The sequence below is a fragment of the Oncorhynchus kisutch genome, linkage group LG18, assembly GCF_002021735.2.
Source record: "Oncorhynchus kisutch isolate 150728-3 linkage group LG18, Okis_V2, whole genome shotgun sequence".
In the NCBI taxonomy this organism is placed as follows: domain Eukaryota; kingdom Metazoa; phylum Chordata; class Actinopteri; order Salmoniformes; family Salmonidae; genus Oncorhynchus; species Oncorhynchus kisutch.
The window spans coordinates 57,606,125-57,633,301 of NC_034191.2; the positions used below are offsets into that span (position 1 = coordinate 57,606,125).

Consider the following 27,177-nt stretch of genomic DNA (forward strand, 5'->3'; position numbering starts at 1 on the left):
CATTTTTTTAGGAAGTCTGGCTTCCCTTGGCAGCCATGAATACATGACACTGGTCAAATTGGGTGTCAAATGAAAGCTAATAGTCAATAAAGCATTATTTTTTATTAAGGGCTACATATTTTTCAACTGTTTTCCTTCCTAAAAATTTGGAATAATCAAAGGCTTTGATTTCTGGTCAAATAGATGGAAAAGGGGTCTTAGACGTGTACTTTTTCTGGTAGATGTTGTCTTTGATTAACATGTGGTCTTTTTGGTGTGCTGAGCTCATTTCAACAATCGCCAGTGTGTAGAATAATACCCTAATATGCAGAATTCTGATATTGCATATTTCTATCTTTTTTATTTCTACATATTCTGGATTAGAGGTTGACCGATTTATGATTTTTCAACGCCGATACCGATTTATTGGAGAACAAAAAAAAAAAGCCAATACCGATTTATTCGTCCGATTTAAAAACACACACACAGCTCTGAAGTGACAATGATACTGAAGAGTCTGCTTAGGAGACAAATACTCTCAACTGTTTGAATAAAAATAGAGTTTAAGTTACCTGTGATGAATGTTGAAAACAAAAACTGTAATTTCTATATGCAGGTAATCCTATTTTAATAATGGACATAATAAGAATTGACTACCAAAGTGCGAGTCATAATTCCCATGACACCTAGCAAAAGTGGTTCCTTCATTCATTTATTCCATAGGATATTTTTAGATTCACTTAAAATAAGGTCTGTGTTTCGTGTAGGCTTACACCACCTTGCCAATTTTATAACTATGTAGATATCCATAGGACAAGGTAACTCTGATCAATATTGGCTAAATATAAGCGAAGATCAATTTTTTTGTAGAGTGGATTTATGAAAATATTTTGACAAACTTTACCTTATCCTATTGAGATTTACACGGGTATCAAAACGCAGAGGCGGTTTAAGCCATCACGAAACACAGACCTTATTTGAAGTAGATCAAGACATTCTCTATGGAAGACATGAACGGTAAAATAACGAAGGAATCCCTTTAAAGTTCAGCTGCAAGTTATTTCAGGAATTATAACGCGTTGACTATTTCTCTCTAAACCATATACCTTTGACTATTACGAGCCTGCTGCTGCTACCACCCCTCAGTCAGACTGCTATATCAAATCATAGACTTAACTATAATAAACACACAGAAATACGAGCCTTAGGTCAAATCCGGAAACTATCACCTCGAAAACAAAACGTTTATTCCGTTCCGTATTTTATCTAGTTACACAATTTCACTTGGTTAATATTGCCATCTAACCTGGATTACTTTTAGCTAAATATGCAGGTTTAAAAATATAGACTTGTGTATTGATTTTAAGAAAGGCATTGATGTTTATGGTTAAGTACACATTGGAGCAACGACAGTCGTTGATTGTTTTTTATAAGATAAGTTTAATGCTAGCTAGCAACTTACCTTGGTTTACTGCATTCGTGTAACAGGCAGTCTCCTCGTGAGGCTCTTGTTTAGAGCGTTGGACTAGTTAACTGTAAGGTTGCAAGATTGGATCCCCCGAGCTGACAAGCAAAAAATCTGTCGTTCTGCCTCGTTCCTAGGCCGTCATTGAAAATAAGAATGTGTTCTTAACTGACTTGCCTAGTTAAATAAAGATTAAATAAAGGTGTAAAAAAACATCAACAAAAACCCGGCAAAATCGGCGCCCAAAAATACAGATTTCCGATTGTTATGAAAACTTGAAATCGGCCCAAATTAATCGGCCATTCTGATTAATCGGTCGACCTCTATTCTGGATACAACACCATGAAGACAATGCTATTCATATTCGTGATTATGCATTTCTGTATAATACAGATCAGGGACCCATGATGTAATTCCGTAACCGTAAAACCGTTACCGGTTGTAAATCCACGTAATTTCCTGTCATTCAATAACCAACATAGATATATACAAACTCATGGTGCCATGTCATAGCTGACACTCCATTCTTTCCTCAGACATCTTTGAATCTTAATTCAGAGCAGATATTTAACAGCGGTTTTGGAAACAGTGGACACAACTATTATTCTGGTACTAAACGTTGCATCTGCACAGTTCTTCAAGTAAATGTGTTTTTGTGAAATGTTCTGTGTAAAAAGTAGTCCTCGTGCGTAGAGTTGTATGGTTTTGTTAACTTTGAAGTCAATGTTTTTTTGTTTGACATGCAGTACCAGTCAAAAGTTTGGACACAACTACTCATTCCAGGGTTTTTCTTTATTTTTACTATTGTAGAATTTTGTACATTGTAGAATAATAGTTAATACATCAACGCTATGGAATGACACATGGAATCATGTTGTAACCAAAATAAGTTTAATACAAATGTTAAAATATATATATATATATATTTGAGATTCTTCAAAGTAGCCACCCTTTTGCCTTGATGACAGCTTTGCACACTCTTGGCATTCTCTCAACCATCTTCATGAGGTAGTCACCTGGAATGAATTTCAATCTACAGGTGTGCATTGTTAAAAGTTAATTTGTGGAATTTCTTTCCTTCTTAATGCGTTTGAGCCAATCAGTTGTGTTGTGACAAGGTAGGGGTGGTATAAAGATCATAGCCCTATTTGGTAAAAGACCAAGTCCATATTATGGCAAGAATAGCTCATAAAAGCAAAGAGAAACGACATTCCGTCATTATTTTAAGACCTGAAGGTCAGTCAATGTGGAAAATTTCAGCAACGTTGAAGGTTTCTTCATGTGCAGTCACAAAAAACATCAAGGGCGATGATGAAACTGACTCTAATGAGGACCGCAACAGGAAAGGAAGACCCAGAGTTACCTCTGCTGCAGAGGATACGTCCATTAGTTACCAGCCTCAGAAAATGCAGCCCAAATAAATGCTTCACTGTAAGAGACACATCTCAACATCAACTGTTTTGAGGAGACTGTATGAATCAGGCCTTCATGGTCGAATTGCTGCAAAGAAACCACTACTAAAGGACACCAATACAAAGGCCTGATGTAGAAAATTGTAAAAATTAAGAAAAACCCTTTAATGAGTAGGTGTCCAAACCTTTGGTCTGGTACTGCTGGCCTACATTTTAATGTGAAAAATCGGAGTCATAGCCTAATAACGTTACCGTGAAATTGCTCCAAAGCAACAAGAAAATTCTGTTCTGCCTGCAGATCATTTTATTGAAAATTCCACAGAAGCCTACGTACCTGTTATCACACACAGTTAATGTGATGCAATGTGGCTTGTCTGATCTTGCATAGACGCTTGGAATTTCAACTAACACCACATTATCCTCAGCTTTTTCTTTCTCAATTGAGTTGTTCCATGTTATTTAAGCAAGCCATGACACCCATCTCAGATTGTTCTGAAATAGTTTATTAGAAATAAGTACTGAAATGTTACCTTGTTGAAAATGTGTTTAATCTCAGAGAAATTAAGCTAATTGATTGCACCCAAATTGGCCATTTTAATCAATAGGATTCAGATCATTTTCAATTAATATTGTACCCAACATCCAATTTGGAGTAAACTTCTTCCTACCAATTAGTAAGTCATGACGAATCCCCCCAAAATTGTCTTAAGCCACCCATGGACGCCCGCACCCCATGCCAATCCAACCCCAACAAGCTGTATACAGGATCAATAGTATGAAGCTGCGGCTTGGATTATTGCTTGTCCATACTATGTAATGTATTCCCTGTGAATCTGAAATTATTCATTGTAATCACGTGCATTATTTACCATAAAGTAGTATGGAAGTACCATGTTTTGACCACTAATGTCACTGTTTCTGCTATACCGCCAGTCTTTATCCATTTTGTTGGTCACTTGTGTATATTACATAGATCACAGCATTTCCTTTGCAACTTTGAGTAGATAACCAATAGATTTTGCTCCTGATGAAAATAAATTGTGTGGTCATCCTCACAATTCAAGCCAGTCCTCCATGAAAGCAATTCAGTTTGTCTTTTTTTTACTCTTAATCTCTGACCGGTTTAACCTTCTCCCACCTCCCTCAGCCCTCTAGGGTTTCACCTGCTGAGTCAGAACCAGGGATTCTCACTACTATCCCTGTGCTTAGCTCCGTTTAGCTGTGCTCTGCCCCTCAGTGCAACCCGACGCTAAAACTCAGGCTCTAAAAACAGCCGACGGCCTCATTGCACAAAGTGTTAATGTCGCATCTCTTTCTCTCCAGCCCTTCAGCAAGAGCAGGACCAGAGCCTATAATTGGAGGGTGCTAACTGGGTCCTTATTACGTATAGGGGAGCATTATTAAGGCAGGGAGCTTTTAGAGGGCTTATTGTCCCCTTTAGCAAAGTTAGAAATCGAATGAAAAAGCACTGGAAAGCCAAGGGAAAGTTTTTAGTATTGTTATGAGAAACACCAGAAGAAATACCCTGGCCTTACAGCTTGACCTTGAGGCTAGGCTGGGGGGAGGTAACACACTGAGACTACCTTTGAGCAGAGACTTATTTGTCCTGGTCAAAAGTAGTGCACTATAGAGGGAATTTGGTGCCATTTGGGACAGAGATGCGGAGTCGTTGGGTGGAAAGGGGCTGGTTCAGTGGCTGGCTAGGGAGTAGGTAGACCAGACTTGATTGATGTGGAAGACCACACACAGACGCACATATATATATATATATATATATATATATATATACACACACACACATGCAAGCAGGTTTAACCAGGCTACCTAGAAGCCCACTGCAGCCAAACAGGTTGGCCAACTGATTAGGATTGTCTACTCCTAATCATCTTCTTTTTGGTATATTATAATCTTCATTGGGGTTAATGAATCTTTGGGAGTGTCCTGTAGTACTGGTCTACTTGTTTGCTGGTATGTTTGCTGTTCCTGGCAGTAGGCTAATATTGAACTTGGAGGTGGGGGATTAGGCTACTTGGGAGTGGTTCAGGCTTTTGCATATCAGATTCTGGGCCTCCTTTTGAGTGTGTTATTAAAGTTCAGGGAAAAGTCAATGTGTGCATGCTAGCCTATCGTTTACGGTGTGCTAGGAAACGGACACATTCGGTGAGAAATTACAATCCTTGACTCCTTGCTCTTTGCAGTCAGGCATTGATAAAAATGGAAACTGTGACAGTAATAAAGTAATATTGGACAGCAAAGGGAATTATTCAGAATGGCTACATCCAAATAGCTCCCCATTTTCCATATAGTGCACTACCTTTGACCAGAACCCAAAGAGCTCTGGTCAAAAGTAGTGCACTGTATAGGGAATAGGGTGCCATTTGGGATGCAAACAGAAATGCACATTCCCATGGTCATCCATGATGTTTCACCCTTCCTTACCTTTCCCCCCTATTAATTTAATCTCAAACAATTCTCCTTGAACAGTTTTATGTCCTCCATTGGGGTTTACCATAGTTTCTGAGAAACTGGGTTCTCCCTTTTGGGGCTGTGCATCAGAGTATTGAGAATGCTCAATGGCTTGGAAACTTCCTGGTAGCATAAATAACAGTTTGTGGCTTTCGAGCCGTCCTCTGGCTAATTTAGATCCAGGCTATAGCAGTGACTGACCGGGGGCTTTGGTCCCATTTGACTTCCAGTATATGAATTGTTCATGTAGTCCATGGGTGTTATGGTACTTTATGTTGCTATGGTCCTCGAGGAAAGAGAAGATTTAAACTCTGGCTGGAAAAGAGGGGGGGCTATGCTCTCATAGACTCATATTCATATCGGTTGAATGTATTCAGTTGTGCAACTGACTAGCAACACTACATGACCAAAAGTATATGGACACCTGCTCGTCTAACATCTCATTCCAAAATTACGGGCATTAATATGGAGTTGGTCCCCCCTTTGCTGTTATAACAGCCTCCACTCTTGTGGGATGGCTTTCCACTAGATGTTGGAACATTGCTGCGGGGACTTGCTTCTATTCAGCCACACAAGCATTAGAGAGGCACTGATGATGGGCGATTAGGCCTGGCTCGCAGTCGGCATTCCAATTCATCCCAAAGGTGTTTGATGGGGTTGAGGTCAGGGTCTGTGCAGGCCAGTCAAGTTCTTCCACACCGATCTCGACAAATCATTTCTGTTTAGACTTCGCTTTGTGCACGGGAAGTTGTCATGCTGAAACAGGAAAGGACCTTCCCCAAACTGTTGCCACAGAGTTGGAAGCACAGAATCATCTAGAAAGTCATTGTATGCTGTAGCGGTAAGATTTCCCTTCTCTCGGCGGTCCCGTTCTGTGAGCTTGTGTGGCCTACCACTTTGCGCATTGTTACTCCTAGACGTTTCCACTTCACAATAACAGCACTTACAGATGACTGGGCAGCTCTAGCAGGGCAGAAAGTTGACGAACTGACATGTGGGAAAAGTGGCATCCTATGACGGTGCCACGTTGAAAGTCACCGAGCTCTTCTGTAAGGCCATTCTACTGCCAATGTTTGTCTATGGAGATTGCATGGCTGTGTGCTCAATTGTATACACCTGTTAGCAATGGGTGTGGCTGAAGTGGCCTAATCCACTAATTTGAAGAGGGAGTCAACATACTTTTGTATATATAGTGTATTCCCTTTCCATATGTTGGCTTGGTAAATAACCAGGGTGTGGCATGCATGGGTGACAGTTTGTTGCTATGGTTGTTATGGTCATTGAGAAAAGGGAAGTCGTAGTTATTTTAAGTTTCTCTGGAGTTGGAGGAAGGTCTCAGTCTCTCTTCTTCTCTGGTGTTATGTTGTTGTTATGGCTCTTCAGAAAGGGAAATTGTAGTTCAAGCCTCCCAATACAGAGATCTCAAACTGTCCTCTATGGGTGCATGATTCATCATGTGTTCTGTATTAAACCTTTGTGTGCGGTTGGGCTCAAAAGGTAGGGATTCCTTTTCCCATTAAAGGTAATCAATTATCTGAACACTGTCACTGTGTGGGATGGTTCTGTCTTATCCTCATTGAAAACCATTAAAGGTCATCCATCCATGGTAAAGAACTGGGCCTACTGCCTAGCTTTCCTCCAAATAGCTTTCTGACTTGGCTGGCTTACGTCATATGATCCGGGTGAAGTCTGCTGGAAATTACCTGAGTTTCCATCTGAGCCACCTGTTAGAAAAACATTGAGGGAACAACAAAGAGAGAGTGATTGACTGAAGAAGTGCCATAACATTTTGACAGTTGTATTTCTCTGAGTAGACTTTGACTGGCAGCCAGACTCCAGTAACTGCCACAATGTTTGTATGGGCCACTTTCACCCAGCTTATCAAACAACTAGGCCTATCTATCTGTTTGTCATTGCTAAGAAGCTTAACGGCTGGATTAGTTGAAGCTACAAGTAGCCTGGTATTTGGTGGAACAATAAGAGACCCAAGAGGGGGTGGCCTTGTAATCCTGTCTACTTTAAAACCAAAATAAAGCTACTGATTGTTCTTTGAGAATGGTCCTAAAAGATGCAACATGCGTGGTCACAGACAGGTAATAGTTGTCTCTCTTTGTCTGAGCTGTTTGAACACCTGCATGGCTGGCAGGTATACTTCTGGCTGCCCTGGCTGGCAGGTATACTTCTGGCTCTCCTCGCTGGCAGGTATACTTTTGGCTGCCCTGACTGGCAGGTGTACTTCTGGCTTCCCTGGCTGGCAGGTGTACTTCTGGCTGCCCTGGCTGACAGGTGTACTTCTGGCTGTCCTCGCTGGCAGGTATACATCTGGCTGGCCTGGCTGGCAGGTATACTTCTGGCTCCTCTGGCTGGCAGGTATACTTCTGGCTGTCCTCGCTGGCAGGTATTCTTCTGGCTGTCCTCGCTGGCAGGTATTCTTCTGGCTGTCCTCGCTGGCAGGTATTCTTCTGGCTGTCCTCGCTGGCAGGTATTCTTCTGGCTGTCCTCGCTGGCAGGTATTCTTCTGGCTGTCCTCGCTGGCAGGTATACTTCTGGCTGTCCTCGCTGGCAGGTATACTTCTGGCTGGCAGGTATACTACTGGCTGTCCTCGCTGGCAGGTATACTTCTGGCTGTCCTGACTGGCAGGTATACTTCTGGCTGGCAGGTATACTACTGGCTGTACTGGCTGTCAGGTTTACTACTGGCTGGCAGGTTTACTACTGGCTGGCCTGGCTGGCAGGTTTACTACTGGCTGCCCTGGAGGGGAAAGATGACTTGGGCCTACACACAGGAGCTGACAAAAATAAGAGACAATAAAGAGAGAAAGAATGTAATGTCACTCTGCTCTTTGTTTGCTCACTGTTTGATGTGAGCAATAAGTGGTGGTCTTACCAAAACTAACATGGTCTTGGTCAAATGAGTGAACTGTCTTGATCCCTTCCTCACCAGCTGCTACACTAGTGGCTCCACCACAGACGTGTATCTTCTTCGGGTGGTCCTATTTGCCTTTGTGTGCAACCAGACCTGGTGGCCCAAGCTGATCCTTACCCTCTCCATCCCCTTTTGGGCCGTTGTTACTGATGGGTTCCGAGGGGGATAACTGTCCTGGCTCAGTTAACCCCCTCGGTGGGGCTCCCCTTCCCCAAAGGAAGTGTCTGTTCTTGGGTTAGCTTACAGGGTGGAAGAGGGTGGGGCAGACTGGGCCTAGGAGTCACCCAATGTTTATGCACCTTTTATCACATGCCAGTGGACACATGATCATGTTGTGATCATGTTGTGATGGGCTAGATAGTAGTACTTCTCTCTCCCTTGCTAGCTCTCCCTCCTTCGCTCCCTCCTCTCACTTTCCCCTCGTTCTTTCGCCCTCGTTCTCGCTCCCTTGTTCTCTCTCTCGCCCTCGTTCTTGCTCTCCCTCGCTCGCCCTCGCTCGCCCTCTCTCCCTCGCTCTCCCTCGCTCTCCCTCGCTCTCCCTCGCTCTCCCTCGCTCTCCCTCGCTCTCCCTCGCTCTCCCTCGCTCGCCCTCGCTCGCCCTCTCTCGCCCTCTCTCCCTCGCTCGCCCTCTCTCCCTCGCTCGCCCTCTCTCCCTCGCTCGCCCTCTCTTTCCCTCGCCCGCCCTCTCTCTCGCTCTCCCTTGCTCGCTCGCTTGCTCTCCCTCGCTCTCGCTCTCTCTCCCTTGCTCGCTCTAGCTTTCTCTTTCTCGCTCACTCTCTCCCTTGCTCACTCTCTCCCTTGTTTGCTCGCGTGCACATTCTCTCTCCCTTGCTCGCTTGCGCGCTCACTCTCTCTCCCTTGCTTGCGCGCTCACTCTCTCTCTCCCTTGCTCACGCGCTCACTCTCTCTCCCTTGCTCGCGCGCTCACTCTCTCTCTCCCTTGCTCGCGCGCTCACTCTCTCTCTCCCTTGCTCGCGCGCTCACTCTCTCTCTCCCTTGCTCGCGCGCTCACTCTCTCTCTCCCTTGCTCGCGCGCTCACTCTCTCTCTCCCTTGCTCGCGCGCTCACTCTCTCTCTCCCTTGCTCGCGCGCTCACTCTCTCTCTCCCTTGCTCGCGCGCTCACTCTCTCTCTCCCTTGCTCGCGCGCTCACTCTCTCTCTCCCTTGCTCGCGCGCTCACTCTCTCTCTCCCTTGCTCGCGCGCTCACTCTCTCTCTCCCTTGCTCGCGCGCTCACTCTCTCTGTCCCTTGCTCGCGCGCTCACTCTCTCTCTCCCTTGTTCGCGCGCTCACTCTCTACCATTGGGCGTGTTAAACCATGGTATTTTCTCATTTGATGGAGTGTCTGCTGCTCTGATTCCTGGCCTTTTTCTGGAAAATTATGACTTTGGTTTTCTGAAAGTTGTATTCCCAAAGAATGTTAAGTTGTTCATTTAGAATAATAATTGCTTGACAAAAATGTAATCTAATGCAATGGCAATTCTGGTTAAAGGTAACAATCCTTTGTACAAATTATTATGCATATTAATTGTTAATGATGGTAATTAACATATATATATATATATATATATATATATATATATTAATACAAATTTAAAAAAATAGCTATATATTAAGCAGATTTAGGTGAGAGCATTGGAAATGGAAATGTATTTATAAAGGATTTTTAAATCAGCCAATATTTTAGTGCTTGATCTGCTTCTGTTCTGTGGGTGGCACTGTACTCTTTTCAAAGGATGGGTACCGGCCTCTCGGAGGGGCCATGGGATCCGGGAGGACGGGGGTGGTCTGCCTGTCATTGGGATGACAACCCTACATGGGATTGTGAGGGGCTTTAGCGGGTGGAATAGTGGAGAACATTTGGAGGGTTACTTGGCAGCAATGCAAATATCATGGTAGAGCTATATGGACACTCAGTCACTATGGTACTTTTTAACGGTACATTTACAAACATATTATGATAAATTGATTTGAAACGTGTATCATTATGGTGAAATAAGTATAGCCAGTTATAAGTGTAATGGCTGAGCAGATAATAACAAAATAATAACTATTTACCTGGCTCAAAGAGAAGGAATATAATATCTATTGTTTACAGGAAACTCATTCAACAATTTTAGATGAAGTTGTGTGGAAAATGGACTGGGGGGTGGAATACACTTCTCCCAGGGGTGATGATATTAATTTAACAGTAGTTTTGATTCGAATGTGCAAATTGTCCAAACAGATCCGCAAGGTAGATGGATGATTTTAAATATGTTATTGGACCAGAAACAGATATTGCTCAGTAACCTTTACGGACCAAATAATGATGATCCACGCTTCTTTGACAATCTATATAATAAATGTATCAACCCTGCAAGCAATACAAAACACTATTATTATGGTGGGAGATTATAATACTGTTTTAAATGCCTCAATGGACTGTAAAGGAAATCACACTACAAACTATCACCCTCATGCTCTTAAGGAAGTAATGAATGCCATGGATATGTTGGAACTAGAGGATATGGAGGCTTAAAGATCCTGACCTTGAGAGATACACATGGCAGAGGCTCAATCAAGCTCTTCGTCTTGACTTTTTTTCTTATGTCATTCTCGTTGGCAACAAAAGTTGAAAAAGTGTTGATAGGGGGTAGAATGTGGTCGGACCATCAGATAATTGGCATATACATTACTCTTACTGCATTTAATCAGGACTAGGACAGAGGAATTTAAAAAAAAAATCTGACATAACATAGGTACAGCAAATTTGCTTATTGTATGGGACGCTTTTAAATGTGCCTTTTTTTAGTGGCCATGTAATTCAGTACTCATCTCTAAACAAAATCAGGGCAAAAGAATCCATACAAACAAAGGAAATAGAAGCTACCAAAAGTATTTTAGTCACCCATGATTCACTTTGCTTCCCTCTAACCGAAGCTAATTGTATGGCTTTTTTCTATTTATAATGTAAAAATAACTTCTATACATAAAGACTCATGTGAAGGTGAAATTTCAGAGGAGGTACTTCTTGATGCAATTAAAGCCTTTAATTCTGGGAAAACCAGTTGAGGTATATAATATTTTTTTTTATATACAGTTGAAGTTGGAAGTTTACATACACCTTAGCCAAGTACATTTAAACTCAGTTTTTCACAATTCCTGACATTTAATCCTAGTAAAAATTCCCTGTCTTAGGTCAGTTAGGATCACCACTTTATTTTAAGAATGTGAAATGTCAGAATAATAGTAGAGAGAGTGATTTATTTCATATTTAATTTCTTTCATCACATTCCCAATGGGTCAAAAGTTTATATACACTCAATTAGTATTTTGTAGCATTGCCTTTAAATTGTTTAATTTGGGTCAAAGGTTTCGGGTAGCCTTCCACAAGCTTCCCACAATAAGTTGGGTGAATTTTGGCACATTCCTCCTGACAGAGCTGGTGTAACTGCCCATACATTTTCTATAGGATTGAGGTCAGGGCTTTGTGATGGCCACTCCAATACCTTGACTTTGTTGTCCTTAAACCATTTTGCCACAACTTTGGAAGTATGTTTGGGGTCACTGTCCATTTGGAAGACCCATTTGTGATCAAGCTTTAACTTCCTGAATGATGTCTTGAGATGTTGCTTCAGTATATCCACATAATTCTCCTCCCTCCTGATGCCATCTATTTTGTGAAGTGCTCCAGTCCCTCCTGCAGCAAAGCACCCCCACAACATGATGATGCCATCCCCCGTGCTTCACGGTTGGGATGGTGTTCTTCGGCTTGCAAGCCTCCCTCTTTTTCCTCCAAACATAACGATGGTCATTATGGCCAAACAGTTTTATTTTTGTTTCATCAGACCAGAGGACATTTCTCCAAAAAGTATGATCTTTGTCCCCATGTGCAGTTGCAAACCATAGTCTGGTTTTTTTTATGGCGGTTTTGGAGCAGTGGCTTCTTCCTTGCTGAGCGGCCTTTCAGGTTATGCCGATATAGGACTCGTTTTACTGTGGATATAGATACTTTTGTACCTGATTCCTCCAGCATCTTCACAAGGTCCTTTGCTGTTGTTCTGGGACTGATTTGCCCTTTTCAAACCAAAGTATGTTCATCTCTAGGAGACAGAACGCGTCTCCTTCCTGAGCGGTATGACGGCTGCGTGGTCCCATGGTGTTAATACTTGCGTACTATTGTTTGCACAATTTTTTTCCTGAGGTCTTCGGCTGATTTCTTTTAGCCATAAATGGTTAAAGAAAATTGTGATAAATAAAAAAGTATTCCAGTTTCATTTAAGGACCAAAAAATGGACAGCCGTGGCATATAGATGGCCAAGTAGTTGGGAAGAGATTTTTGATGTACCGATTCCATGGTACATGGTTTTTGAACTGATACGCAAAACAAAGCCGGATTCAAAACTTAAAGTTTGTCAATTTAAATGATTATACTAAATTCTTGCGATCAATAGAATGTTATTTTGGGGGGGATACAATCTTCCCAGCTCTGTAGATTTTGCTGCGAAGAGGCAGAATCATTAGATCATTTGTTTTGGTACTGTCCATATGTAGCTGGTTTTTGGTCACAGGTCCAGGAATGGCTAAAGAATTACAATATTTACCTGGAGCTAACCCTGCAGATAGCACTACTGGTTGATCTGGAAAGTCAAAGTCAATTGATCAATGACATAATTATTTTAGCAATAACATTTATTTTCAATTTACAATCTGTAGAAGCAATGAGATTTGAAAGGTTCAGAACTTTAGTGAAACATCACAGCACAGTTGAAAAATATAAGGCAAATAGAAATCCAATATGGATGGTGTTCAGAGATAGATGGGAGGGGTTGATAGAGCTGAAGGTTGGGACTAACAATATAACAAATAATGTAAACCATACTGTTTCCATAAAACGTACACCACTGTTCAAAAGTTTGGGGTCACTTAGAAATGTCCCTGTTTTTGAAAGAAAAGCACTTTTTTTTTGTTCATTAAAATAACATCATTGATCAGAAATACAGTGTAGACATTGTTAATGTTGTAAATGACTATTGTAGCTGGAGACGGCAGATTATTAATGGAATATTTACATGGGTGTACAGAGGCCCCTGATCAGCAACCATCACTCCTGTGTTCCAATGGCACGTTGTGTTAGCTAAACCAAGTTTATCCAAGTATATACAAAAAATATATGTGTGATTGGATGCAGACAATTACATTGATGGAAGCTACAATCTATCTGCACTTTTAAAGCTGATCTACCCCCTAAGAAATTTTAGTTTTTGTTTTTTTGTTTCCTTTAGTGTAGACCTAGCTCTGTTGGTGACTGTAGGACAAGGTAATCTGCGTAGAGCAGGAGTCTGACCTCATCTTTTAGGGTGAGTCCAGGGGCTGCAGATCAGTCCAACAACACTGCTGGTTCGTTGATGTAGATGTTAAACAGGGTTGGACTTAAACTACACCTTGTCTCACCCCTTGCCCTTCTGCAAAAAAAACGTGGGTATTTTATTGTTCAGTTTAAACTACATGTGTAAATATATTTTATGTCGTATACTTTACCCCCATTATACTTTACCCCCATTCCTGCAGTCAGCATGCCAATTTCACGCTCCCTCAACACTTGAGACATCTGTGGAATTGTGTTGTGTGACAAAACGGCACATTTAAAGTCGCCTTGTATTGTCCCAAGTCACAAGGTGCACCTGTGTAATGATCATGCTATTTAATCAGCTTTTTGATTGACAATTGAGAAATGCTTATTAACAGGCATGTAAACACATTTGTGCACAACATTTGAGAACAATAAACTTTTTGTGCGTATGGAGAATTGGAGGGATTTTTTTTATTTCTCCTGATGAAACCTACACTTTAGATGTTGTTTATTTTTTGTTCAGTGTAAAAATAAGATTATAAAATGTAGCAGTATGCTCTGAAAGCTGTCCTTCAAACAGCCTTTTCAATTATGCATATACTAATGGTCTAACCCTCCCACCTCCCTCCCACAGAGACTGATTTTTACTGACTGCAGCTCCCTTGACTTGACCTAGCAAACACTGGCTGACTAGTTGATTGACTTGTCTGACAGAGGACATTGTTCTGCACCGATTCCGCTTGTGTTTCTCTGTTGCTCATGAAGAAAAACAAGATTTCAGTCTTGGGACAGTTACTGATGTTTGTCTCCCATAAGACACCATAGGTGCAAAGCCAGTATCACTTCCTCAAAATAGTCAGAATGAATAAAACATTTTACATCTAGCTAAGGTGCAGTGTTTTTCAAGTAAAAAAAATGTACATCGTGTTGTCTTATGTAAACAAAGTCAGATTCGCTGCGGTAAGATTGGATGGAGCACAATCACTGCAGCTGTGAGTCCTGTGTTAGTGAGCATTGTCAAAATCAAAACCCAACCCTCTATTAGCCAATTCATGACGAACTCGATTACAAAACTCAGTTTTGGACAAGATTGACTTTATTACCAAAATTGTAGTAAAATTTGACACTATAATAAATGTTTCTGACTAATATTGATGCCACATAGAAAACGTTCTATCAGAGAAGTTGTTTATTGCCATCAGTTGTGCTTTAAAGTTAACCCATCCTTCTCTACTCAGTTTGGGGCATTGTTTAGGTAAGCCACAACTACTGGTAGCTTAAGGTAAATTCACACTACGGAGACGGAAGGTACTGAGAGTTGCACTGTGTTGCAATTTGGCTGACCCCTATTTAGTCGATTGTTTGGTTGATCAAGATTTTTTGTTGTTGTTGAGAAGTGGCAAATATATATATTTTTTTAATTGAGGAGACTCCTATGGTAGGTACACCTACAGCTCATCCCTTGGCAGTAGTACTGTGATTACTTTATCACTGACCTCAACCCAGAGTCTCTCAGAGAATCCACAGTCAGCCCACTGACAGCCCTATCAGATCAAAGCAAAATCACAGTCTACTTGAACAGAACCATACTCAATCGTGAGGCATCAAAGCCAAAGGAACTGAGTAATATAAAAAGAATGCAATGGATGGAAGGAAAGTAGTGTAGAAATCTACTAAAAGACAATTGGGCAACCACATATTCAATCCCTTTCAGGCAATTTCCTGGACAAAATGTTCCACTGTAATAGTGAAGGTGTAAACTTGGCAGTAGGAAACCTAAACACTATATTTGGCCTCCCTGTCAAATCTGAACATTTCAAGCCGACAACCTAAGAAAATGAACAACAGTGACAAACTGGAATGCAAAAACCTAAGAAATAAATTGAGAACCGTATCCAACCAAAAACCTAGACCCAGAAAAACTGAGCCTTCGCATTCACTAAAATCACTCAAACAATACAGAAATACACTACAGAAAAAGAAGGAACAGCATGTCAGATATCTGCTTAATGTAATTGAAGAATCCATAGAATCTAACCACTTCTGGGAAAATTGGAAAAACCTAAAACAAACAACTTCATGTTGTTATCTATCCAAATCGGATAGATGGATAAACCACTTCTCCAATCCTTTTGGCTCTATAACAAAGAACAAAAGCAAAAATATCTACATGGTCAATTACCAATCATAGAATCAGCTGTTAAAGACTACCAGAACCCACTGGATTATCCAATTACATTGAATGAACTTCATGACAACTTACAAACCCTCCAACCCTGTGGTGTTGATGGTATACGACATTAAATGATCAAATATACAGACCACGAATTCCAATTGGCCATATTAACGTCTTTAATCATCCTCATCTTTGGCATCTTCCCCAATTTTTGCAACCAAGGACTAATCACCCCAATCCACAAAAGTAGGGACAAATTTGACCCCAATAATTACCGTGGGATATGTGTCAATAGCATCCTTGGGAAAATCCTCTGCATTAACAGCAGACTCGTACATTTCCTCAGTGAAAACAAGGTACTGAGCAGATGACAAATTGGCTTTTTACCAAATTACCATGCGACAGTCCACGTATTCACCCTGCACACCCTAACTGACAAACAAACAAACCAAAGCAAAGGCATTGTTGATTTCAAAAAAGCTTTTACCTTCATTTGGTATGAGTGTCTGCTATTCAAATTGGAAAGTGGTGTTGGGGGGAAACCTAAGACATTATTAAAATGTACACAAACAACAAATGTACGGTTAAAATTGGCAAAAAAAACACATTTCTTCCCACAGGCCCGTGGAGTGAGATAGGGATGCAACTTGAGCCCCACCCCCTTCCACATATATATCAACGAATTTGCGGGGACACTAGAACAGTCTGCAACACCCGGCCTCACCCCACTAGAATCTGAAGTCACAGAGCACACAGTCACATCAGCACCACAGGTAACTTCCACAAAGCTGTGAACGATCTGAGAGACAAGGCAAGAAGGCCCTACGGCATCAAAAGGAACATCAAATAGCAAATAATACTTTAACAGTTATAGAATCCATTGCCCTTTTATGGTTGTGGGGTCTGGGGTCTGCTCACCAAACAAGAATTCACAAAATGGGACAAACACCAAATTCTGCAAAAACATCCTCTGTGTACCAAATAAAACACCAAATAATGCATACAGAGCAGAATTAGGCCGATACCTGCTAATGATTTTAAATCCAGAAAATTCTACAACCACCTAAAAGGAAGCGATTTCCAAACCTTCCATAACAAAGCCATCACCTACGGAGAAATTAACCTGGAGAAGAGCCCCCTAAGCAAGCTGGTCTTGGGGCTCTGTTCACAAACACAAACAGAGCACTAGGACAGCAACACAATTAGACCCAAACATATCATGAGAAAATAAAAATAGAATTACTTGACACATTGGAATGAATTGTCCAAAAAACTGAGCCAACTGGAATGCTATTTGATCCTAAACGGAGAGTACACAGTAGCAGAATACCTGACCACTGTCACTGACCCAAACTTAAGGAAAGCTTTGACTATGTACAGACTCAGTGAGCATAGCCTTGCTATTGAGAGAAGCCGTCGTAGGCAGACCTGGCTCTCAAGAGAAGACAGGCTATGTGCACACTGCCCACAACACAAAATGAGGTGGAAACTGAGCTGCACTTCCTCACCTCCTGACAAATGTATGACCATACATTTGCCAGATTACACAGATACACAAAGAATTTGAAAACAAATCAAATTTGGATAAACTCTCATATCTATTGTGTGAAATACCACAGTGTGCCATCACAGCAGCAGGATTTGTGTCCTGTTGCCACAAAAAAGGGCAACACTATTGTAAGTACAACCCATATTTATGTTTATTTATTTTCCCTTTTGTATTTTCACTATTTGCATATAGTTACAACACACACATCCATAATATGACATTGAAATGTGTCTATTCCTTTGGAACTTTGAGTAATGTTTACTGTACATTTTTTGGTTATTATCTACAGTACCAGTCAAAGGTTTGGACACACCGACTCATTCCAGGGATTTTCTTTATTTGTACTATTTTCTACATTAATAGTGAAGACATCAAAACTAAGAAATAACACATATGGAATCATGTAGTCAACAAAAAAGTGTTGAACAAATCAAAATATATTTGAGATTCTTCAAAGTAGCCACCCTTTGCTTTGACAGCTTTGCCCATTTTTTTAAATATTTAAAAAAAATACTGGTCCCCCGCAGGAAACAAACCCACAACCCTGGCATTGCAAGTGCCATGCTCTACCAACTGAGCCACACACACAGAGAGAGAGAGAGAGAGAGAGAGAGTGAGAAAGATGCATACAGAGAGAGCAAGAAAGACCATGTGTGTCACTTTCCCTGGGGGCCTGTCCTACTGACTGTGTGACCTCTTCAGGTGAGGGCAGAGGAGATGGCCACCAGTGATCTCATCCCCTGTCAAGGTTCTATTGTCATTCAAAGCAGGCATTGTGAAATGAGGCAGGTTGCCGGGCAAGAAAAGGACTGAGTGAGAGAAGCAAGGGGCTGAGGAGGGGGCCCATCTTGGCTTAGCTTCTTTCCACCTAGCTGGGTGGTTAATGCCATCGAACGAATGACCAGAGATATTCATTCACTCACTCCGTAGTCTCTGAAACTTTTAGGCCACTCAACCCTCTCTCTCCCCTCACCCCTCTATCCTCCCGCTCTGCTTCCTCTCCCCCCTCTCTCCTCCTTCCTCTCTTCTCACTCTTTCTCCTTGTTCAGTCCATTCCCATACAGTGCAGCTCTTTGTGGAGCTTTCACCCTTAATAGTACTGCTGGGTGAGTTGAGGTTACATTCCCCGCACTGCCGCATTCCACTGTTACCCCCACCCCTCTACATACACTTATGTGTCGGGGGTTGCCTCTCCATGGCACTGACACAATATTAAATTGAATTAATGCACAGCTGCATGGCACGGAATGAGAGACTTATCCTGGGAAACCAGGTCCTGGACGGACAACGTGGGGGTGAAAAAACACTTCAATTTATTACAAAGCTCATTAAGGAGAAAGGTTCAATCTCACTGCTAGCTAGTCCCAGACAGACAGGTCACATATCCAGGGTGGCTAAATAAAACCAAACCAGGCAGGAGAGGAGATCTCTGCTGCTTCTCTCTTCATAGACACCAATAGGAAGCTGAGTGATTTGGAGTCATAGCTTGATATTTAGCTGCCTAGCTTCTCTCATTCTGGGAAAGGCAGCACAGGTATGAGTTGTAGGGAATGTTTTTCATTTTCACTCTGGTCTAGTATACGCTGGGCTACAGCCAATGAGATATATACATATACAGTTGAAGTCGGAAGTTTACATACAATTTAGCCAAATACATTTAAACTCAGTTTTTCACAATTCCTGACATTTAATCTGGGTAAAAATTCCCTGTCTTAGGTCAGTTAGGATCACCACTTTATTTTAAGAATGTGAAATGTCAGAATAATAGTATAGAGAATGATTTATTTCAGCTTTTGTTTCTTTCATCACATTCCCAGTGGGTCAGAAGTTTACATACACTCAATTAGTATTTGGTAGCATTGCCTTTTAAATTGACTTCAACTGTGTGTGTATATATATTTATATATACACACAGTATACACCACTGGCTACAGCGCTGTATTGCTTCTATGTGCAGTCAGCCCCATCTAGTGGTGATCGGTGGAAAATGCAATTGAGGATATTTTTTGAATGACCCTTGTATGAATGGTACTTCCTCAAAGGTTTTTAGCAACTCCCCTCTCTCATTTGTATACTGTGTGTAAAATCCTTGAATTCTATGGGTGACACTCCTTTTCCTTCTCTCTCACTCTGACGGACAGGCTCTAAGGCGGTACATTGAAGTGAAGGGGTGGAGCGTCATGAGCCTTCTGGCACACTAACTGAAGGAACCAGAGTAGCAGGTCTGATCAGGTGGGTTGCTGCTATGCTTTGTGGGTGTGCATGTCTGCCTGTTGGTGTGTCTGCTGCCCGTGTGTGTGTGTGTGTGTGTGTACAGGAGAGTGTGTTCTGGAAAACCCTTTATTGTGTCTGTTTATTTGTAGCTTAGTGTGTATCTCCCTTCTTCTTTCTTTTGTATATAAACTCAGCATAAAAATAAAAGTCCCTTTTTCAGGACCCTGTCTTTCAAAGATAATTAGTAAAAATCCAAATATCTTCACAGATCTTCATTGTAAAGGGCGTAAACACTGTTTCCCATGCTTGTTCAATGAACCATAACCAATTAATGAACACATGCACCTGTGGAATTGTCGTTAAGACAGAAAACAGCTTATAGACGGTAGGCAATTAAGGTCACAATTATGAAAACAAAGGACACCAAAGAGGCCTTTCTGCTGACACTGAAAAACACCCAAAATAAAGATCCCCAGTGTCCTTGCTCCTCTGCTTGAATGTCCCTTAGGCATGCTGCAAGGAGGTATGAGGACTGCAGATGTGGACAGCGCAATAAATTGCAATGTCCGTACTGTGAGACGCCTAAGACAGCGCTACAGGGAGACAGGACGGACAGCTGATTGTCCTCGCAGTGGCAGACCATGTGTAACAACACCTGCACAGGATCGGTACATCCGAACATCACACCTGCAAGACAGGTACAGGATGGCAACAACAACTGCCCAAGTTACACCAGGAATGCACAATCCCTCCATCAGTGCTCAGACTGTCCACAATAGGCTGAGAGAGGCTGGACTGAGGGCTTGTAGGCCTGTTGTAAGGCAGGTCCTCACCAGACATCACCGGCAACAACGTCACCTATGGGCATAAAGCCACTGTCGCTGGACCAGACAGGACTGGAAAAAGTGCTCTTCTCTGACGAGTCGCGGTTTTGTCTCACCAGGGGTGATGGTCGGATTCGCGTTTATCATCAAAGGAATGAGCATTACACTGAGGCCTGTACTCTGGAGCGGGATCAATTTGGAGGTGGAGGGATCGTCATGGTCTGGGGCGGTGTGTCACAGCATCATCGGACTGAGCTTATTGTCATTGCAGGCAATCTCAACGATGTGCGTTACAGGGAAGACATCATCCTCCCTCATGTGGTACCCTTCCTGCAGGTTCATCCTGACATGACCCTCCAGCATGACAATGCCACCAGCCTAACTGCTCGTTCTGTGCGTGATTTCCTGCAAGACAGGAATGTCAGTGTTCTGCTATGGCCAGCGAAGAGCCCGGATCTCAATCCCATTGAGCACATCTGGGACCTGTTGGATCGGAGGGTGAGGGAAATGTCCGGGAACTTGCAGGTGCCTTGGTGGAAGAGTGGGGTAACATCTCACAGCAAGAACTGGCAAATCTGCTGCTGTCCATGCGGAGGAGATGCACTGCAGTACTTAATGCAGCTGGTGGCCACACCAGATACCGACTGTTACTTTTGATTTTGACCCTCCCTTTGTTCAGGGACACATTATTCCATTACTGTTAGTCACGTTTGTGGAACTTGTTCAGTTTATGTCTAAGTTGTGGAATCTCGTTATGTTCATACAAATATTTGCACATGTTAAGTTTGCTGAAAATAAACGCAGTTGACAGTGAGATGATGTTTCTTTTAGTAAGACTAACTGCCTGACTAAGGCTCAATCACAACAATGTGGAGTCGTACTGAAGCAGGACTTTCATTCCATAGCAGTTTGACATGTAACAGTTACATTTCATTCACTCACAAATTTTCTGTCATTTCTTGGGATTAATGATTAACCAGTGGAAGCAATAAAAATGCCAAACTACTGTTCAGAAATTATGTTTATACCCAAAGTTTTAGAGTCCATACACCGATTGGCTACATAGCCAAGCATCCATAGATATACATGTATTTTTATCCTCCCCAATAAGCAAGAAAATAGTTAGCTAGCTACCTTTATTCAGCTGCCAAATATCTTCAATCTCTTGCGTTAACATATTCCTCTTAACTGTACATTTTCTGCATGATTCCTGATGAAGTAATAATTACTTACGTTTGCTTCCATCCTAGTTTATTGTTTTCTTAAAGTAACTCGACAGGGTTGGGTCTCAGAGCTTCATGGGAGTTTTCAGAAACACTAGATATGAAGTCTGCATTTTGGAGGGCCAACTAGAAGTTGAATTGGGACACACTATGACTCGATGGGGCTCGTGGAATTGCACAAACCAGGGGGTATTGGTATTGAGCCTAAGTGTTTGCTCACTTAACTGTTTTGGGCTCCCGAAAGGTGCAGTGGTCTAAGGCACTGCGTCTCAGTGCTAGAGGCGACACTACAGACACTCTGGTTCGAATCCAGGTTGTATCACAACCGGCCGTTATTGGGCGTCCCATATGACGGTGCACAATTGGCCCAGCGTCGTCCAGGTTTGGCTGGTGTAGGCTGTTGTTGTAAATAAGAATTTGTTCTTAACTGACTTGCCTAGTTGAGTAAAGGTTAAATAATATATATATATTGCTCAAAAAAATAAAGGGAACACTAAAATAACACATCCTAGATCTGAATGAATGAAATATTCTTATTAAATACTTATTTCTTTACATAGTTGAATGTGCTGACAACAAAATCACACAAAAATTATCAATGGAAATCAAATGTATCAATCCAAGGAGGTCTGGATTTGGAGTCACACTCAAAATTAAAGTGGAAAACCACACTACAGGCTGATCCAACTTTGTAATGTCCTTAAAACAAGTCAAAATGAGGCTCAGTAGTGTGTGTGGCCTCCACGTGCCTGTATGACCTCCCTACAACGCCTGGGCATGCTCCTGATGAGGTGGCGGATGGTGTCCTGAGGGATTTCCTCCCAGATCTGTACTAAAGCATCCGCCAACTCCTGGACAGTCTGTGGTGCAATGTGGCATTGGTGGATGGAGCGAGACATGTCCCAGATGTGCCAGATGTGCTCAATTGGATTCAGGTCTGGGGAACGGGCGGGCCAGTCCATAGCATCAATGCCTTCCTCTTGCAGGAACTGCTGACACACTCCAGCCACATGAGATCTAGCATTGTCTTGCATCAGGAGGAACCCAGGGCCAACCGCACCAGCATATGGTCTCACAAGGGGTCTGAGGATCTCATCCCGGTACCTAATGGCAGTCAGGCTACCTCTGGCGAGCACATGGAGGGCTGTGCGTCCCCCCAAAGAAATGCCACCCCACACCAAGACTGACCCACCACCAAACCGGTCATGCTGGAGGATGTTGCAGGCAGCAGAACGTTCTCCACGGCGTCTCCAGAATGTCAAGTCTGTCACGTGCTCAGTGTGTACCTGCTTTCATCTGTGAAGACCACAGGGCGCCAGTGGCGGATTTGCCAATCTTGGTGTTCTCTGGCAAATGCAAACGTCCTGCACGGTGTTGGGCTGTAAGCACAACCCCCACCTGTGGACGTCGGGCCCTCATACCACCCTCCTGGAGTCTGTTTCTGACCGTTTGAGCAGACACATGCACATTTGTGGCATGCTGGAGGTCATTTTGCAGGGCTCTGGCAGTGCTCCTCCTGCTCCTCCTTGCACAAAGACGGAGGTAGCACTCCTGCTGCTGGGTTGTTGGCCTCCTCCACGTCTCCTGATGTACTGGCCTGTCTCCTGGTAGCACCTCCATGCTCTGGACACTACGCTGACAGACACAGCAAACCTTCTTGCCACAGTTCGCATTGATGTACCATCCTGGATGAGCTGCACTACCTGAGCCACTCGTGTGGGTTGTAGACTCCGTCTCAAGCACCGCCAGCATTCAAAAGTGACCAAAACATCAGCCAGGAACCATAGGAACTGAGAAGTGGTCTGTGGTTATCACCTGCAGAACCACTCCTTTATTGGGGGATGTCTTGCTAATTGCCTATAATTTCCACCTGTTGTCTATTCCATTTGCACAACAGCATGTGAAATTTATTGTCAATCAGTGTTGCTTCCTAAGTGGACAGTTTGATTTCACAGAAGTGTGATTGACTTGGAGTTACATTGTGTTGTTTAAGTGTTCCCTTTATTTTTTTGAGCAGTGTATATATTTGAAATTATATCTGTATGATATGGGCCTACTGAGTGCTAGTGATTCTAGCAGCCCTGTTAGGCTGGATCTCAAATGGCACCCTATTCCCTATAGTGAATTACTATTGACCAGAGCCCAGGTCAAAAGTAGTGCACTATATCGAGACAGAGGCAGGGACTGACTCACCACACAGATGGCCCAGCTGGTGTCTTCTGGGAAAGTTAAATAGTTCTCTCTCTCCTCCCTCTCTGTCATCTGTCCCTCTCTGTCCTCTATCTCTTTGTTCATCTCTATTGCTCTCTGTCTATCATGCTTTCACTCTCCTGCTTTCTCTCTCTCTCAACTCTACTCTGTAAAAGACAGACTGTCTGAAGGGCTTATAGAAAATGTAACATGTCAAATGAATTTGGTTTCCATGACTTTTTATTAAAACAAGGCAGGGAAACATTTAATGGAGTGTGTTAAAAGGGCTTGGTGTGTTAATGTGTTGCTTGGAGGGAAGACCCTGCTGTGCACACAAAATTACCTCAAATGATCCTGGTGCAGACATTGTGGAAAGACCGGTTCAAAACTACACACAAAAACAAAATAGAGTTATATGGTCCATAGATCTCTAGACACCGCAAAGTGTAAGGCCCTATAATTATCAAAGAGGCCATACATAAATACTGTATATACACTGCCTTCGGAAAGTATTCAGACCCCTTGATCTTTTCCACACCCTTATTCTAAAATCTATTGTTTTTTTTACTCATCAATCTACACACAATACCCCAGCGATTACAGCATTGTCTTCTTGGGTATGACGCTACAATCTTGGCACACCTGTATTTAGGGAGTTTCTCCCATTTTTCTCTGCAGATCCTCTCAAGCTCTGTCAGGTTGGATGGGGTGCGTTGCTGCACAGCTATTTTCATGTCTCTCCAGAGATCGGGTTCAAGTCTGGGCTCTGGCTGGTCCACTCAAGGACATTGAGACTTGTCCCGAAGCCACTCCTGCTTTGTCTTAGCTGTGTGCTTAGGGTCGTTGTCCTGTTGGAAGTTGAACCTTCGCTCCAGTCTGAGGTCCTAAGTGCTCTGGAGCAGGTTTTCATCAAGGATCTCTCTATACTTTGCTCCATTCATCTTTCCCGCATCCTGACTGGTCTCTAAGTCCCTGTCGCTGAAAACATCCCCACAGCACTTGCCTAGTTAAGTAAAGGTTAAATAATATATATATTCTGTAGGGATGGTGCCAGGTCTCCTCCAGACGCAATGCTTGACATTCAGGCCAAATAATTCAATCTTGGTTTCATCAGACCAGAGAATCTTGTTTCTCATGGTCTGAGAGTCTTTAGGTGCCTTTTGGCAAACTCCAAGCGGGCTGTCATGTGCCTTTTACTGAGGTCTGGCCACTCTACCATAAAGGCCTGATTGATGGAGTGCTGCAGAGATGGTTGATGTTCTCCAATCTCCACAGACAAATTCTAGAGCTCTGTCAGTTAAAGGTAAAATAAATATATATATATGACGGCTTAGGAACAGTAGTTAACTGCCTTGTTCAGGGGCAGATTGACAGATTTCTACATTGTCAGCTCAGGGATTCGATCCACCAACCTTTTGGTTAGTGGCCCATTGGCATTGGGCCAGCTTGCGGTTAGTGGGCCAATGCCAATGGGCTACCTGCCTCCCCAAGAGTTACCATCGTGTTCTTGGTCACCTCGCTGACCAAGGCCCTTCTCCCCCGATTGCTCAGTTTGGCCGGGCGGCCAGCTCGGAGTCTTGGTGGTGGTTCTAAATTAGTTCCTTTTAACATTATGCAGGCCACTGTGTTCTTGGGGACCTTCAATGCTGCAGACATTTTTTGGTACCCTTCCCCAGATCTGTGCCTCGACACAATCCTGTCATGGAGCTCTACGGACAATTCCTTTGACCTCATGCCTTGGTTGTTGTTCTGACATGCACTGTCAACTGTGGGACCTTATATAGACAGGTGTGTGCCTTTCCAAATCATGTCTAATCAATTGAATTTACCACAGGTGGACTCCAATCAAGTTGTAGAAACATCTCAAGGATGATCAATGGAAACAGGATGCACCTGAGCTCAATTTCGAGTCTCATAGCAAAGGGTCTGAATACTTATATAAATGAGGTATTTCAGTTTTTAATTTGTAATACATTTGTAAAATGTATAAATCTGTTTTTGCTTTGTCATTATGGGGTATTGTGTGTGTGGAGGTGAGGATTGCTGAGGATTTGTTTATTTTATCCATTTTAGAATAAGACTGTAATGTAACAATGTGGAAAGAGTCAAGGGGTCTGAATACTTTCCCAAGGAGCAGAGAGGCCCTGTCATGCTAGCATAGAGGCCTTGTCAGTATCAGAGAAGCCCTATCATGTCAGCATAGAGGCCTTGTCAGTATCGAATAGGCCCTAAAGTTAACAGAGGCCCTTTTTCAGGTTGCATAGAGGCCTTAACAGATCTGTCTCTCAAAATTGAAGTGCTGTATTGGCATGAGAAACATATGTTTACATTACTAAAGCAAGTGAAATAAACAATCAAAAAAGGATCAGTAAACATAACATTATACTCATAAAAGTTCCAAATAGCATTCTAGTTTGCTCAGTTTTTTTGTTAATTACTTGACACATTGGAAAAAACGTATCTTTTTATTTTCTCATGATTTGGTTGGGTCTAATTATGTTGCTGTCCTGGGGCTCTGTGGGGTCTGTTTGTGAACAGAGCCCCAGGACCAGCTTGCTTAGGGAGCTCTTTTCCAGGTTAATTTCTCTGTAGGTGATGGCTTAGTTATAGAAGGTTTGGGAATCGCTTCCTTTTAGGTGGTTGTAGAATTTAACTGCTCTTTTCTGGCTTTTGATAATTAGCGGGTATCAGTCTAATTCTGCTCAGCATGCATTATTTGGTGTTCTACGTTGTTCACGGAGGATAGTTTTGCAGAATTCCGCATGCGGAGTCTAAATTTGGTATTTGTCTCATTGTGTGAATTCTTGGTTGGTGAGCAGACCCCAGACCTCACAACCATAAAGGACAATGGGTTCTATAACTGATTTGAGTATTTTTAGCCAGATCCTAATTGGTATGTTCAATTTTATGTTCCTTTTGATGTCATAGAAGGCCCTTCTTGCCTTGTCTCTCAGATCATTCACAGCTTTGTGGAAGTTACTTGTGGCGCTGATCGTTATCGTTTTTTTTGTGTGCTCTAGGGCAACGGTGTCTAGATGGAATTTGTATTCGTGGTTCTGGCGACAGGACTTTTTTTGGAACACATTATTTCTGTCTTACTGAGATTCACTGTTAATTCCCCCATCTGACAGAATCTGTGCAGAAGATCTAGGTGCTGCTGTAGGCCCTCCTTTGTTGGGGACAGAAACACCAGAATATCAGCAAACCGGTAGACATTTGACTTCAGATTGATATATATGTTGGAGGTGGGTGTGGCTTATGCTGTGGAGTGTGTGTGTGTTTGTACATGGATTTTATAATGTCGTATGCGTTTCCCCCAACACCATTTTCCCTCAGTTTGTTTTGTAGACCCTCATGCCAAATTGAGTGTAACACCGTACCCAAACCGGCCGCTCGCAAATTGATTTTGTCCCCCCACA

General features: G+C 42.5%; 1 protein-coding gene across 1 annotated transcript in view; it reads left to right on the forward strand.

Annotated features, from left to right (window-relative positions):
* The window catches only part of mpp7a (MAGUK p55 scaffold protein 7a), a gene marked incomplete in the record, with an annotated part of 250,832 nt that overhangs the window by 40,364 nt on the left and 183,291 nt on the right, over positions 1-27,177 (forward strand). The window contains 1 exon segment of the mRNA XM_031796379.1: positions 19,449-19,539.